This window comes from Lolium rigidum, chromosome 6, assembly GCF_022539505.1.
Source record: "Lolium rigidum isolate FL_2022 chromosome 6, APGP_CSIRO_Lrig_0.1, whole genome shotgun sequence".
NCBI classification, from domain to species: Eukaryota; Viridiplantae; Streptophyta; class Magnoliopsida; order Poales; family Poaceae; genus Lolium; species Lolium rigidum.
Window position 1 is genome coordinate 283,411,528 of NC_061513.1, and position 16,198 is coordinate 283,427,725.

Genomic DNA, 16,198 nt, shown 5'->3' on the forward strand with positions numbered 1-16,198 from the left:
AATCCCTAGGCCTTGTTCCTAAATACCGCTCGTGCTACTACCGCTTGTTTACTCGTTTCACCGTGTTACTATCGTCGCAATACTACCACCATCAACTACACGCCAGGCAAGCTATTTTCCGGCACCGTTGCTACTGCTACTATATATTCATACCACCTGTATTTCACTATCTCTTCGTCGAACTAGTGCACCTATTAGGTGTGTTGGGGACACAAGAGACTTCTTGCTTTGTGGTTGCGGTGGTTGCATGAGAGGGATATCTTTGACCTCTTCCTCCCCGAGTTCGATAAACCTTGGGTGATCCACTTAAGGGAAAACTTGCTGCTGTTCTACAAACCTCCGCTCTTGGAGGCCCAACACCGTCTACGGGAAAGGAGGGGGAACGTAGACATCAAGCACTTTTCTGGCGCCGTTGCCGGGGAGGAAAGGTAAAAGGTACTCACACTCCGTATCTCGGCTACTAAGCTATTTTCCGGCGTTGTAAGTACTCGAAGCTATTTCCTTTAGATCCTGCAATTGCAACTTTTTGTTTCTTGTTTACACTAGTAAGGCATAATGGACAACATCTGTGAGCTTTTTATTCTATTTCCCGAGTCAAGACATGAATGGTTTAATGCGAAAATTAAAAAACCTATGGAATCTTATTTGCATGCTAGTAGCAATGATATTAGTATGAACGCTTTGAACACCATTGTTGCTAATGATATGGAAAATTCTAAGCTTGGGGAAGCTGGCTTTGATGAGCATGATATTTTTAGTCCCCCAAGCATTGAGGAGAAAATTTTCTTTGATGATACTTTGCCTCCTATTTATGATGATTATAATGATATTGGTCTTTTAGTGCCGCCTACTATGGAGAGTAATTTTTATGATGATAATACTATGCCTCCTACACTTGATGAGAATAATAATGATAGCTACTTTGTTGAATTTGCTCCTACTACAATTAATAAGAATAACTATGCTTATGTTGGGAGTAGTAATAATTTTATGCATGAGACTCATGATAAGAATGCTTTATGTGATAGTTATATTGTTGAGTTTGCTCATGACACTACTGAAAGTTATTATGAGAGAGGAAAATATGGTTGTAGAAATTTTCATGTTACTAAAACACCTCTCTATGTGCTGAAATTTTTGAAGCTATACTTGTTTTATCTTCCTATGCTTGTTACTTTGCTTTTCATGAACTTGTTTATTTACAAGATTCCTATGCATAGGAAGCATGTTAGACTTAAATGTGTTTTGAATTTGCCTCTTGATGCTCTCTTTTGCTTCAACTACTATTTCTTGCGAGTGCATCATTAAAACTGCTGAGCCCATCTTAATGGCTATAAAGAAAAGAACTTCTTGGGAGATAACCCATGTGTTATTTTGCTACAGTACTTTATTTTATATTTGTGTCTTGGAAGTTGTTTACTACTGTAGCAACCTCTCCTTATCTTAGTTTTGTATCTTGTTGTGCCAAGTAAAGTCTTTGATAGTAAAGTCAATACTAGATTTGGATTACTGCGCAGAAACTGTTTTCTTGCTGTCACGAATCTGGGCAAAATTCTCTGTAGGTAACTCAGAAAATTATGCCAATTTACGTGAGTGATCCTCAGATATGTACGCAACTTTCATTCAATTTGAGAATTTTCATCTGAGCAAGTCTGGTGCCCTTTTAAAATTCGTCTTTACGGACTGTTCGTTTTGACAGATTCTGCCTTTTATTTCGCATTGCTTCTTTTGCTATGTGGGATGGATTTCTTTGTTCCATTGACTTCCAGTAGCTTTGGGCAATGTCCAGAAGTGTTAAGAATGATTGTGTCACCTCTGAACATGTGGATTTTTTATTATGCACTAACCCTCTAATGAGTCTGTTTCGAGTTTGGTGTGGAGGAAGTTTTCAAGGATCAAGAGAGGAGGATGATATACTACGATCAAGAAGAGTGAAAAGTCTAAGCTTGGGGATGCCCCGGTGGTTCACCCCTGCATATATCAAGAAGACTCAAAAGTCTAAGCTTGGGGATGCCCAAGGCATCCCCTTCTTCATCGACAACATTATCAGGTTCCTCCCCTGAAACTATATTTTTATTCCATCACATCTTATGTGCTTTTTCTTGGAGCGTCGGTTTGTTTTTGTTTTTTGTTTTGTTTGAATAAAATGGATCCTAGCATTCACTTTATGGGAGAGAGACACGCTCCGCTGTAGCATATGGACAAGTATGTCCTTGGTTTCTACTCATAGTATTCATGGCGAAGTTTCTCCTTCGTTAAATTGTTATATGGTTGGAATTGGAAAATGATACATGTAGTAATTGCTATAAATGTCTTGGGTAATGTGATACTTGGCAATTGTTGTGCTCATGATTAAGCTCTTGCATCATATGCTTTGCACCCATTAATGAAGAAATACATAGAGCATGCTAAAATCTGGTTTGCATATTTGGTTTCTCTAAGGTCTAGATAATTTCTAGTATTGAGTTTGAACAACAAGGAAGACGATGTAGATTCTTATAATGTTTTCAATATGTCTTTTATGTGAGTTTTGCTGCACCGGTTCATCCTTGTGTTTGTTTCAAATAAACCTTGCTAGCCTAAACCTTGTATCGAGAGGGAATACTTCTCATGCATCCAAAATACTTGAGCCAACCACTATGCCATTTGTGTCCACCATACCTACCTACTACATGGTATTTTCCGCCATTCCAAAGTAAATTGCTTGAGTGCTACCTTTAAAATTCCATTCTTCACCTTTGCAATATATAGCTCATGGGATAAATAGCTTAAAAACTATTGTGGTATTGAATATGTAATTATGCACTTTATCTCTTATTAAGTTGCTTGTTGTGCGATAACCATGTTCACTGGGGACGCCATCAACTATTCATTGTTGAATTTCATGTGAGTTGCTATGCATGTCCGTCTTGTCCGAAGTAAGAGAGATCTACCACCTTATGGTTAAGCATGCATATGTTAGAGAAGAACATTGGGCCGCTAACTAAAGCCATGATCCATGGTGGAAGTTTCAGTTTTGGACATATATCCTCAATCTCAAATGAGAAAATTATTAATTGTTGTCACATGCTTATGCATAAAAGAGGAGTCCATTATCTCGTTGTCTATGTTGTCCCGGTATGGATGTCTAAGTTGAAGAATAATCAATAGCGAGAAATCCAATGCGAACTTTCTCCTTAGACCTTTGTACGAGCGGCATAGAGGTACCCCTTTGTGACACTCGGGTAAAAACGAGTGCATTGTGATGATCCGGTAGTCCAAGCTAATTAGGACAAGGTGCGGGCACTATTGGTACACTATGCATGAGGCTTGCAACTTATAAGATATAATTTACATGATGCATATGCTTTATTACTACCGTTGACAAAATTGTTTCATGTTTTCAAAATCAAAGCTCTAGCACAAATATAGCAATCGATGCTTTTCCTCTATGAGGACCATTCTTTTACTTTCAATGTTGAGTCAGTTCACATATTTCTCTCCATCTCAAGAAGCAAACACTTGTGTGAACTATGCATTGATTCCTACATATTTTCTTATTGCACTTATTATATTACTCTATGTTGACAATATCCATGAGATATACATGTTACAAGTTGAAAGCAACCGCTGAAACTTAATCTTCCTTTGTGTTGCTTCAATGCTTTTACTTTGAATTATTGCTTTATGAGTTAACTCTTATGCAAGACTTATTGATGCTTGTCTTGAAGTGCTATTCATGAAAAGTCTTTGCTATATGATTCACTTGTTTACTCATGTCATATACATTGTTTTGATCGCTGCATTCACTACATATGCTTTACAAATAGTATGATCAAGTTTATGATGGCATGTCACTTCAGTAAATTATCTTTGTTATCGTTTTACCTGCTCGGGACGAGCGGAACTAAGCTTGGGGATGCCGATACGTCTCCGACGTATCGATAATTTCTTATGTTCCATGCCACATTATTGATGTTATCTACATGTTTTATGCACACTTTATGTCATATTTGTGCATTTTCCGGAACTAACCTATTAACAAGATGCCGAAGTGCCGCTTCTCGTTTTCTGCTGTTTTTGGTTTCGTAGATCCTAGTAACGAAATATTCTCGGAATCGGACGAAATCAACGCCCGGGTTCCTATTTTTCCCGGAACCATCCGGAACACCCGAGAGCCGCCGGAGGGGAGCCCTCGGGGGCCCCACACCACACCCCGGCGCGGCCGGAGGGGGCCGCGCCGCCCTATGGTGTGGGCCCCCGTAAGCCCTCCCGCGCCGCCTCTTCGCCTATATAAAGCCTCCGTCGCGAAAACCCCGAGACGTTCGACGAAACCCACGGAAACCTTCCGAGCCGCCGCCATCGCGAAGCCAAGATCCGGGGACAGGATCTCCGTTCCGGCACGCCGCCGGAGCGGGGAAGTGCCCCGGAAAGCTTCTCCATCGACACCGCTGCCATCTCCACCGCCATCTTCATCACCTCTCGCTGCTCCCATGAGGAGGGAGTAGTTCTCCATCGAGGCTCGGGGCTGTACCGGTAGCTATGTGGTTCATCTCTCTTCCATGTACCTCAATACAATAATCTCATGAGCTGCTTTACATGATTGAGATTCATATGAGTTTTGTATCACTACTATCTATGTGCTACTCTAGCAAAGTTATTAAAGTAGTTTTATTCCTCCCGCACGTGTGTAAAGGTGACGAGTGTGTGCACCGTGTTAGTACTTGGTTTATGCTATGATCATGATCTCTTGTAGATTGCGAAGTTAACTATTGCTATGATATATTGATGTGATCTATTCCTCCTACATATGCATGAAGGTGACGAGTGTGCATGCTATGCTAGTACTTGGTTTAGTCTTTTGATCTATCTTACACTATAAGGTTACTTAAATATGAACAAATTGTGGAGCTTGTTAACTCCGGCATTGAGGGTTCGTGTAATCCTACGCAATGCGTTCATCATCCAACAAAAGTGTAGAGTATGCATTTATCTATTCTCGTTATGTGATCAATGTTGAGAGTGTCCACTAGTGAAAGTCTAATCCCTAGGCCTTGTTCCTAAATACTGCTGCGTTACTACTCGCTTGTTTACTCGTTTCACCGTGTTACTATCTGTTGCAATACTACCACCATCAACTACACGCCGACAAGCTATTTTCTGGCACCGTTGCTACTGCTACTATATATTCATACCACCTGTATTTCACTATCTCTTCGCCGAACTAGTGCACCTATTAGGTGTGTTGGGGACACAAGAGACTTCTTGCTTTGTGGTTGCAGGGTTGCATGAGAGGGATATCTTTGACCTCTTCCTCCCTGAGTTCGATAAACCTTGGGTGATCCACTTAAGGGAAAACTTGCTGCTGTTCTACAAACCTCTGCTCTTGGAGGCCCAACACTGTCTACAGGAAAGGAGGGGGAACGTAGACATCACTCATCCATATAATAGTCTTATAATATGCTTTGTCATGCCTTTCACATATTCTCTTGGTTGAGCCTATTATTATGGTGCATGTTACTTGTTGCTCAATCATTTGTTTATTGCAAGTGTTTAGCTTATTTTTTCTATCTATGATCTATTGCAAATGTTTGTTTTTTACATGGTAATGAGGGAGTGAGGATTCCATGTTATGCATATTGTATTCAAATACAACATTTTAATTTATGCATGTACCTTGGGGAGCTTCCTCATTTGATTTAGAGCACTATCTTTTGGTGATCATTAGAGTTTGATTCACTTGGTATCTTTTGTTTTTTTAATGATATTATGGGAGTGATGATTCCATGTTTGTGCACTTTATACTCCAATGCAAATTGTCTAGTTTTGTGCACAAACCTTGGGGAGCTTCCTCATATTATTTAGAGTAATCTTCTTGATCTTATCATAGTATCTATCTTTCTTTTGGTATCTTCTTTGTGGTTCATTTGGTTGCTTGCTTCATTTGTTGAAGCTTCTAGACTTTGTTATCTTTTTGCAATCTTTGATCCTATCTATAGTGTGATTCCTTCTGAATATTCGTCATTGGATACGTGCATTTGATTCCACTCAAATTATGAGAAATGCACACGCTATGGAGGAACTCTCACTATATTGGCCTTCTAAAATTTTCACCCATTTCGGCAATTGGTGCCAATGGGGGAGAAGTTTGGAGGGTTTAAGGGAATTTGGTTATGTCTTTGCTTTGTGCTTAAGCATGTTCCTTTATTGCATTGCATCTTGTTGCTTTGCATAGTTGAATAGTTAGAGGAAACTCCACTAGGCTTTGAATGGCAATATATGCAATGAAAGTCAAGATCATTCACACATGCATATATTATGGGGGAGTTTGCTCTATATATTCAACTTGTTTGCTACTTCAATTCCTTATATAAACCCTCTCAAAGAGATTGTCATCAATTACCAAAATGGGGGAGATTGAAAGTGCATGGAGCCCCCATGTGTGGTTTTGGTAATTAATGACAATCCCTATGGACTAATGTTTGCATTGAGTTATATTTGTAGGAGTTGTCCATAGGCAATTCTTGAACCATATGTTGGCTTCAAGGTTGCAATAAGAAGAATTTGATGAAGGATATCAAGTGTCAAGTATGTCTTGAAGATGAAGATGAAGTGAGCCCTCAAGTTACTTCAAGACATCAACATGTTTGTATTAGGTTGCAATAAGAAGAAATTGATGAAGGATATCAAGTGTCAAGTATGTCTTGAAGATGAAGATGAAGTGAGCCCTCAAGTTACTTCAAGACATCAACATGATGAAGAATGAAGAAATGAAGTGCAAGTTCAAGATGAGCCAACTCGAAGAGTTCATAAGCTTGAAGCTTGCCATGAAGAAATGAAGTGCTAGTTCAAGATGAGCCATCTCGAAGAGATCCTTTGATTGACTCTTGCCATCCATATGGTGTTCATGGATATGTGAAGATGCGCCGAAGAAGAAGCTCTCCCATGGTGGATTATGGGGGAGCAATCCACAAGACTTCGTCAAGCAAGCACAAGCAAGAAAGGCGTTCCATCTTGTTGAGGTCAAGATCATCGTCATCGAGCTCAAGTGGAATGCACAAGTATAAGGTTTGCTCTTGATAGGGTTTCTTTCTCACCGGTCTCATAGTGTAGTTGGAGACCGGTTTATAGTTTAGTTGCCGTACTATCAAGAGGGCTCTCGAGTAAGTAACTCGATCGTATCGTTCGAAGAGAGCTCAAACCTTTGCTTCCTTGCATCATCTTTCTTGGTTGTTATTTAGACCTTATCCATGTGATGTTTTAGAGCTTGTGCTTATTCTCATGACAAGCTCTAGTTCATTGAAAACGGATTTTGCATAGATCACTTGTTGCGTTTTCGAGTTTGGTTCATCATCTTTCTTGGTTTTATTTGGATCTTATCCATGTGATGTTTTAGAGCTTGTGTTTATTCTCATGACAAGCTCTAGTTCATTGAGAATGGTTTTTTGCATGGGCAACTTGTTGCATTTTCGAGATTGGAGGTTTTACCGGTATGTCTTTTTTAGATAGGTCAAACCTTTAATCATTTGTTTCTATCCTCCCTTGTTGGACTATGATGTTTTCCTGCATGATCTTGTACAGCTTGTTCCTAGCTTCAAAACAAGCCCAAGATCATCAAAATCGGAGTCCGGATGCTAAAGTTATGCCCGTTTTAGTTTTGGTGTTTCTGTAGTTTTCTGGGGGGGGGGGGGGGGGGGCTAATCCGGCCCGAATGCCAATTCCGGGCAAATATCCGGCCCGAGTCCAGGGGCGTTTTCGGGGGGCGGATAATCCGGCCCGGGGGCGGATTTTCCGGCCTGGGAGGTCCCAAACGGTCATATTTCGTTGGGAGGGGGTATATAAGACCCCCTTCTCCCTCCTTGGGCTGGTTGGTTCACTCTCTCTCTCTCCCCTCCATTGTTGTCCTTCAAAGCTTGCCCTAGTTCTTGATAACTCCCATGATTCTTGCATATTCTTGAGGGAAAAGTGAGAGGATATCTAGATCTACATCTTCACCAATTAAATCCCTCTCTTTGTGAGGGGAACCCACTAGATCTTGATCTTGGAGGATTTTGTGTTCTCCTCTTTGTTCTTCCTCTCTTATTCCCCCAATAGCTTTTGTAGCATTGTTGGAATTTGAGAGAGAAGGATTTGAGCATCTTTGTGGTGTTCTTGACATTGCATTTGGTGCATCGGTTTGAGTTCTCCACGGTGATTCGTGGTGGTGAAAACAAGAAGGTTGTTACTCTTGGGTCTTTGGACCCTATACGGCTTAGTGGCCTTTGTGGCATCTTTGTGGTGTTCTTGGGGACTCCAATTTAGTTGTGGAGAATCTCCAAGGGCAAGGCCTTTGTGGCATCTTTGTGGTGTTCTTGGGGACTCCAATTTAGTTGTGGAGAATCTCCAAGGGCAAGGCCTTTGTGGCATCTTAGTGGTGTTCTTGGGGACTCCAATTAAGTTGTGGAGATTCTTCAAGGGCAAGGCCTTTGTGGCAATTTGTTGGGAGCCTCCAATTAAGTTGTGGAGATAGCCCCAAGCTTTGTGCGGGTTCGGTAACCTCCCTAAGGTTACATAGTGGTTCGAGGACTTCCCTCTTGGTGGGAATTCTCGAGGAGAATACGGTGGCCCTCGTGCATTTGGAGTGACTTGTCCTCCACACCGCTCCAACGGAGAGTAGCACTCGCAAGAGTGTGAACTTCGGGCTACATCATCGTCTCCCGCGTGCCTCGGTTATCTCTATACCCGAGCTCTTTACTTATGCACTTTACCTTGTGATAGCCATCGTGCTTGAAGTTATATATATCTTGCTATCACATACTTGCTTGTATTGCTTAGCATAGCTTGTTGTTGCACATAGGTGAACCATAGTATATATGCTTTGGGCTTGACAAAGTAAACGCTAGTTTTATTCCGCATTTGTTAAGCCCATCTCGTAAAAGTTTAAATCGCCTATTCACCCCCCCTCTAGGCGACATCTGTGTCCTTTCATGCGGCCAAGCCATGGGAAGCCCCCTCCCTCTCCTCCTCATTATATAGGTGGAACCCCAAGGGTTTGCCCAAAGTCTTCGAATAAGACCCCAACAGAAAAACTGCCTTATGGACGAAACCTAGAGGGACAGGGACTCTCCCCTTCCCCCTTTTCTTGGCCGGCCAAGGAGGTGGAGTCCACCATGGAGTCCACCCTCCCACTTGGTTGGCTGGTTAGGGTTTGTGGAGTCCCTCCGGGACTCCTCCTTCCATAGTGATTTATTCCGGATAATTCCAGAAACCACCTTCCGGCATAAGTGATTTACATGATCTCATGGTCGAAGGACTAGGTAACAATGTATCGAAAGCTTATAGCAAATGAACTTAATGACGTGATCTGATGCTACGCTTATTTGGGTGTATGTCCATTATATCATTCACTTAATGATATAACCTTGTTATTAATAACATCCAATGTTCATGATCATGAAACTATGATCATCTATTAATCAACAAGCTAGTTATACAAGAGGCTTACTAGGGACTCCTTGTTGTTCACATAACACACATGTATCAATGTTTCGGTTAATAGAATTATAGCATGGTATGTAAACATTATCATAAACACAAAGATATATTATAATAACCATTTTATTATTGTCTCTTGGGCATATCTCCAACATTGGTTTCACTCACCCCGTCTCTAAATGTTAATATTTGTTTCGACCAACAATATATGAGGCATTCCATTTAGTTCATACTACTTGTCTCTTACTTGAGTTGGCACTTGTTAATTGCATTGGCCGGTAATTATAATGTTTGGTCACCTGTACACTCTGGGGTGGAGCCAGTGAACCTGGTGTGATGGCACAAATATCAATCTAGTGTGCATCCTACTTGGCATCGTTGACCCCATCCCTGAATGTTAATATTTGTTTCGACCAATAAAGTATGAGAAATGCTATTTAGTTGATCCTACTTGGCTCGTATTTGAGTTGGACTTCTTCGTTTATTTTGGTCTTTCTTCGAGAAAGTGTCGATGCTTAGAATGTTTGGTCACCCTACACTCTAAGGTGGCGTAAGTGAGTCTGGTAACATGGCACAAATATCAATCTCTTGTGCATCAGACTTGGTGATGAGGACATCCCATCTATTGATACAACCGCTGTACCTACAGCTACACAAATACAAGGACCAATCACTCGAGTTCGTGCCAAACAACTGAACTATCAGGTACTTTCGTTTCTTGGAACTATTCCTCACATACATGAGAATATGATGCTGTCTAAATCAGATATGTTTGTTACTCTTAGGAATGAGGGACCTAGCATGGATGAGGAGGACAAGCATTGGAACATGATCACAAATGGAGGAGATGGCAGCAAGTATTGGAGGATTGAAGACGACGCCGCAAGTGGAGATTTCAGAACTTTGAAGCCACCATAAGAAGAGATGAAGACATGGACAAAATATAGAGTTTTCCACTTCATAATTTCGTCCATAGCATAATATGGTGATGCGTCACCTTTAGTTTTGGGTCAGGCCCATGTCATTTTCGCAGGAATTAAGTCAGCCACTTTTTAGAGTCCGTATTGAAGGGGAAAAGGACTTCTAGGGTTTGGTTCAGCCACCATACATATGGCTGGCCGAAACCCCACATTTTCCTCCTTTAAATACCCCCATAGCCGTCACGTTTAGACTCGGATTTTGATTAGACTAAAAGTTAGCCATTGCTGCAACTCTCGTGTACTTCTTTTGAGGCCAACGCCCAGAACAAGACCGACTATTCGGTATCCCACCTTATTCAATAAAGCTTTTATCTATATCCCAATATTCTGATTGCATCATTAGTTTTTACTTGTTCTCGATTTCAGGTAGGAATTAAGATCCTTGTTGGTCAGGCTGATCTTGCATCCGCAAGATCAGTAACTCCCGGAGATTGTCCTAGCGATTGCATTGACGCACGAGCTTTGCACGTGTAGTCGGATCGTCAAACATGAACTCCACCAACAAATCGATTTATCCTCGTCTCATCGAAAGATCGGCCACCTTTGCCCTATCACTTGGCCTCACTTACGCCATCCCTGAATGTTAATATTTGTTTTGACCAATAATGTATGAGTCATTTATTTATTCGATCCTAGTTGGATCTTATTTATGTTGGCCTTCTTCGTTTATTTTGGTCTTTGTTCCATTTTAGTCACTACACACTGGGGGGCGATGCAAGCGAGCCTAGCGGGAGAGAGGAGGGAGCAGAGGAGGAACCGGATGAAGACCACTTTCATCGCGATGATGCTCGTAGTGACTCTCATCTATTTGTATCTCGAGATTATGAACTTTGTATGAATTAAGACTGGTATGTAAAAAATGTGACACTTGGCACTATAAGTTTATCTTGATCGGGCTCTACGTAATGTGATGATGATGTTTATATTATATTTGTGCAATATACATGCTATTTATATTATATTTGTATATGGCTATATATAACATGTATAATATCTGTATACTGATGTATATAACATGTATGCATATAGCCGGCAGTAACAAAATCATGTATACAAGTAATTAATTCTGTGGCGCACCTAAAACTAGTTCTGTGGTGCAGAGCGGCAACAGTGCGCCACAGAAAGACGACATTCTATGGCACATGGGTTGGTGCGCCACAGAAATCCAATTTTTATGGCGGGCATTCTGTGGCGCACTGCCGTGCGCCACAGAAATCCAATTTTTATGGCGGGCATTCTATGGTGCACTGCCCGTGCGCAATAGAATAGGCTAGGTGCGCCACAGATGACCTTTTCCCTACTAGTGAGGTAGTTGGGTGGCTTTTCTCTTTTTTCCGTAGATTCAAATACGAAAACTTAAATATCTTGTAAACCGAGTATCCAATTAAAGTTTTGTTTTCATAGTTGTGCTAGTCTCATCGAGATCTACAAAAATAGATCCCATCTTGATAGGTTTGAACAAACTTTTTTTTAACTGCCTTTCATGCCTCGATTGCACTATCGGGGGCCACTTTTGCACCGCACAGTGTCGTGTAAGTGCACCACCGTACACTGCTTTTTTGTACCATGTTGCACTGCCTTGGATCCGTTTTTCACTGAGCGGTGTCCTGTCAATGCATCGCCCGTGCATTTGCCTTTTTGTACCACGTTGCACTGCCTTGAGTCGCTTTTGCAACGCGCGGTGTCCTGATAGTGCGCCGCCCCATGCAGTGCCCTTTTGTACGGTGTTGGACGACCTTGGATCGATTTGTACCGCGCGGGGTTGATACGTCTTAAAAGTATATAATATTTTTTATGCTCCATACTTATTTTACACCAATTGCACTATGTTTTACTTATACTTCGTTTCACTTTTATACATTTTCTGGCACTAACCTATTGACAAGATGTCATAGTGCCAGTTCCCTGTTTTCTGATATTTTTGGTTTCAGAAAAGTTCTACAGGAAATATTCTCAGAATTGCAGGAAACAAAAGCCGAAGTCAATATTTTACCATAACGAATTCAGAGACCAGAGGGGAGTCAGAGAGGCGCCAGGAGGCGGCCTCACCTGCCCTAGGCATGGGCCCCTAGTCGTGCCTAGGGGTGGTATGGTCCCCCCAGCACCCCACCGACCTATCTTCTCCGTCTATTTAGTCACGATCTCAGGAAAACCCCGAATACCCGAGACACCATCCACGAAAATTCCGTCGTAGCCGCCATTGCAGAACCCATCTCGGGAGGGTTCTGAAGCTCTTCCCGGCACCCTGTCAAGGGGGAGATCATCACCGGAGGCTTCTACATCACCATGCCCACCTGCGAAGTGATGTGTGAGTAGTTCATCCCTGGACTATCGGTCCATAGCAGTAGCTAGATGGTTGTCTTCTCCAATTTGTGCCTCATGTTCAGATCTTGTGAGCTGCCTATCATGATCAAGATCATCCTTATGTAATGCTACATGTTGTGTTTGCTGGGATCCGATGAATATTGAAAACTATGGTTGAAATTGAATGTATTCATGTCATATGTTATTTGTGATCTTGCATGCTGTTCGTTACTAGTAGTTGCTTTGGCCAAGTAAATGCTTGTGACTCCAAGAGGGAGTATTTATGCTCGATAGTGGGTTTATGCCTCTAGTTTTCTGGAAGAGTGATAATAAATTCTAAGAATGTAGATGTTTGTTGCTACTAGGGAGAAAACAATAATGTTTTGTCCAAGGGTAATTCTATTGTTTACTTTACACACATTGCTTAATGCGATTATCTGTTGCCTGCAACTTAATACCGAAAGGGGTGCAGATGCTAATCGGAAGGTGGATTATTAGTCATAGACGCAGTTGGATTACGATCTATGTATCATGTTGTAATGCCAAAACGAATCTCATAGTAGTCATCTTGATGTGTATGATCTCTATTCTTTCAATTGCCCAGCTGTAATTTGTTCACTCAACATGTTATCTTGGACTGTACTACACGGCGGCGCCGCATATTTTAGAATCCGTGCGGCGGCAGTTGGTCTAGTACTCCTAAACTCCTTGCATGCAGCTGACAGCTAGTTCTCGGTCCCGGTAGCCCAAGGGAACATGCATGTGTCTTTCACGGCCCTACTAGCCCAAGGACACTGACACAACGGTACTAGAAAACTACTGTAGTGGAGTGGTGCCACCTTTTACATGTGTTCGCATGATTGCAAACATATGAACTACGTAGTAGCCGGAAGATTCAGTTGTTGCTAATTGCAATTTTAATTAGGCCCAGTTGCCAGAATACAATTTACAACTTCAAAATAAGGCTAATTGACAGGTTCAGTTATTACTACAGTTGAGTTGACAGGTTAATTAGACCTATTTTCCAGGTTATTTAGTTCTAGTTGCCAGATTAACCATTGCCCAGTTAATTAAGCTTAATTGACATATTAGTTAAGTCTAATTTCTAGGTTAGTCAAGCCTAATTACCAGATTAACTGTTGCCCGATTAATTAAGCTAAATTAAGTGTAATTGCCAGGTTAATCATGCTTAATTGCCAGATTCAATTGGTACCATTTGAAAGGTTTCTTTGGTACAATGGTACTCCTTCATCAACGGATGGCTCCAATACATATGAAAACAGGAAAATGACTATCAAATTGTGTAGCTGCCAAATTCCACTGCGTGGATACCAAAATTGGAATGCTTAATCGCTTGTCCTCCAGTTTCTTTCTGGAGACACATGCATCTAGAGAATACTCACAAAAAATTTCACGTAAATCTCGGGAGAATCTCCAACAAAAATAATTAGTAGAACGAGATGTAGTAGGCGAGGAAAAAATCTGGGTCGTTGGTGTTCTGCTCGCCTTCTCACGCTCACAGCGGCGACAAAGCCTCCTTGCTGCGTGCTCGGCCACACACAGCGGCCTCATGGATGTGCGCTCTGCGGCGGCCTCGCCGGCGTGCTCATCGTCCCGGTCCTGCTTGCCGCTGCGTGCTCGTTCGCCTCCTCCTCGCCCTCGTCAGCGGTGGCCTGGCTCGCGCCCGTCGACGGCGGCCTGCCGGAGCACTCCCCGCGTCGTGCTCGCGGCGCCTCCTCAAGCTCGTGGGTGGCGGCAGAGCTTCCAATACGACGCGCCATCTCCACGTACTTGTCGGCGACGGCCTGACGGAGCCCTCGCCACGGTGCGCCTCGTCCTCGAGCTCATCGGCGGCGGCAGAGCAGAGCCCCTGCGACGCGCCTTGTCCTCGAGCTCACCGGCGGCGGCAAAGCAGAGCCCATGCGATTCGCCTCCTCCCTACCCGGTGCGGCACTCCGGCTTCTCTCCGGCGTGGTGCTCCGACTCTCTCCGATATTGCGGTGCTTTCTTCATTGTGTGGTTTGAGAGTGACCTGTGTGGCTGAGAGAACCCCAAAGAGATAAGGTCAACATAAACCATCCACGAGATAAGGTCTGACCGAAGCGGCCCCCTATAGGGCGCGATGCAATTTGCGCGAATCGTGACGCTCCGCACGGGAGTGATGCTTGTGCGGCGCTGGTAGGTATATTTTCCCATTTATCTTTATGGAGAGACACCACTAATGAACTGTGGACCCCGGTTCTTTCTTTTATACTGATACAATCGTCATGCTCTGTTTACTTAGTGCAAGCACTATTCTCCTTTCATTCACTGTAAACATCTCTTTCCACATCATACGGTTAACTCTTTATTATCAGCAAAACCAGTGAGATTGACAACCTCACTGTGAGTTTGGGCAAAGTATTGCGATTGTGTTGTGTGCAGGGTCCACGTTGTTCCTAACGCATGCAGTGCATCCTGCCACAAGTCAGCTAGCAACACCTTTAGAAATCACGCGTTTCTCATTCTGGTCGATTAAACTTTGGTTTCTTACTGAGGGAAAACTCGCTACTGTGTTCATCATACCTTCCTCTTGGGGTTTCCCAATTGCTTCTATCGAGCACCATCAAGGGTCCTCGGAGTGCACCGCCCGAGCACTGCCTTTTTTTTTACGTCTTTGCACTATCTTTGTTCTCTTTTTTGCACTGTGCTGGCAGTGCACCGCCCGTGCACTGCCTTCTTATACGGTGTTGCACTGCCTTGTATCGCTTTGCACCGCGCAGGGTCCTCGTAGAGCACTACATTTTGTACGGCTTTGCACTGCCTTTGTTCTGTTTTTGCACCGCGCGGGGTCCTAGGAGTGCACCGCCCATGCACTGCCTTGGATCGCTTTGCACTGCGCAGGGTCCTCGCAGTGCACCGTCGTGCACTGCCTTTTTGAATGGCTTTGCACTACCTTTGTTCTCTTTTTGCACCACGTGGGATTCTGGTAGTGCACCGCCCGTGCACTTATTTTTGTGTATCATGTTGCACTTCCTTGGGTTACTTTTGCACCGCGTGGTGTCCTAGCAGTGCATTTTTGCACCGCGCGGTGTTCAGACTGTGCTTTGTCGCGGTGCACTGTTTTTTCACTTTTTTTAATGACGCGGGGTAGGTAGACGTGGAGACCATTTCAATATTTGGTAGTTGGATGCGAGGGACAGAATAGTGTAGCACAACCTCGTGTCAAGCGCGAAGCGGCACAGCAAGGCCCTGCGCACGTCCTACCACGCGCTGGCATGTAGCGCGCGTCCCCTAGTCGCTCTCTATATTATACCCACTATCAATAAAATCATTGACAGTGCAATCTTGCATCTGATAAATATTAAACATGCCGGGACAAATATCACACAAAGGAGGCCCTCACTAGTAACATTTGGCTCGTCTATAACGATTTTAGTTCGTCAGCGAAGGGGAAAAATCCGTCACAGAGACCTCATCCT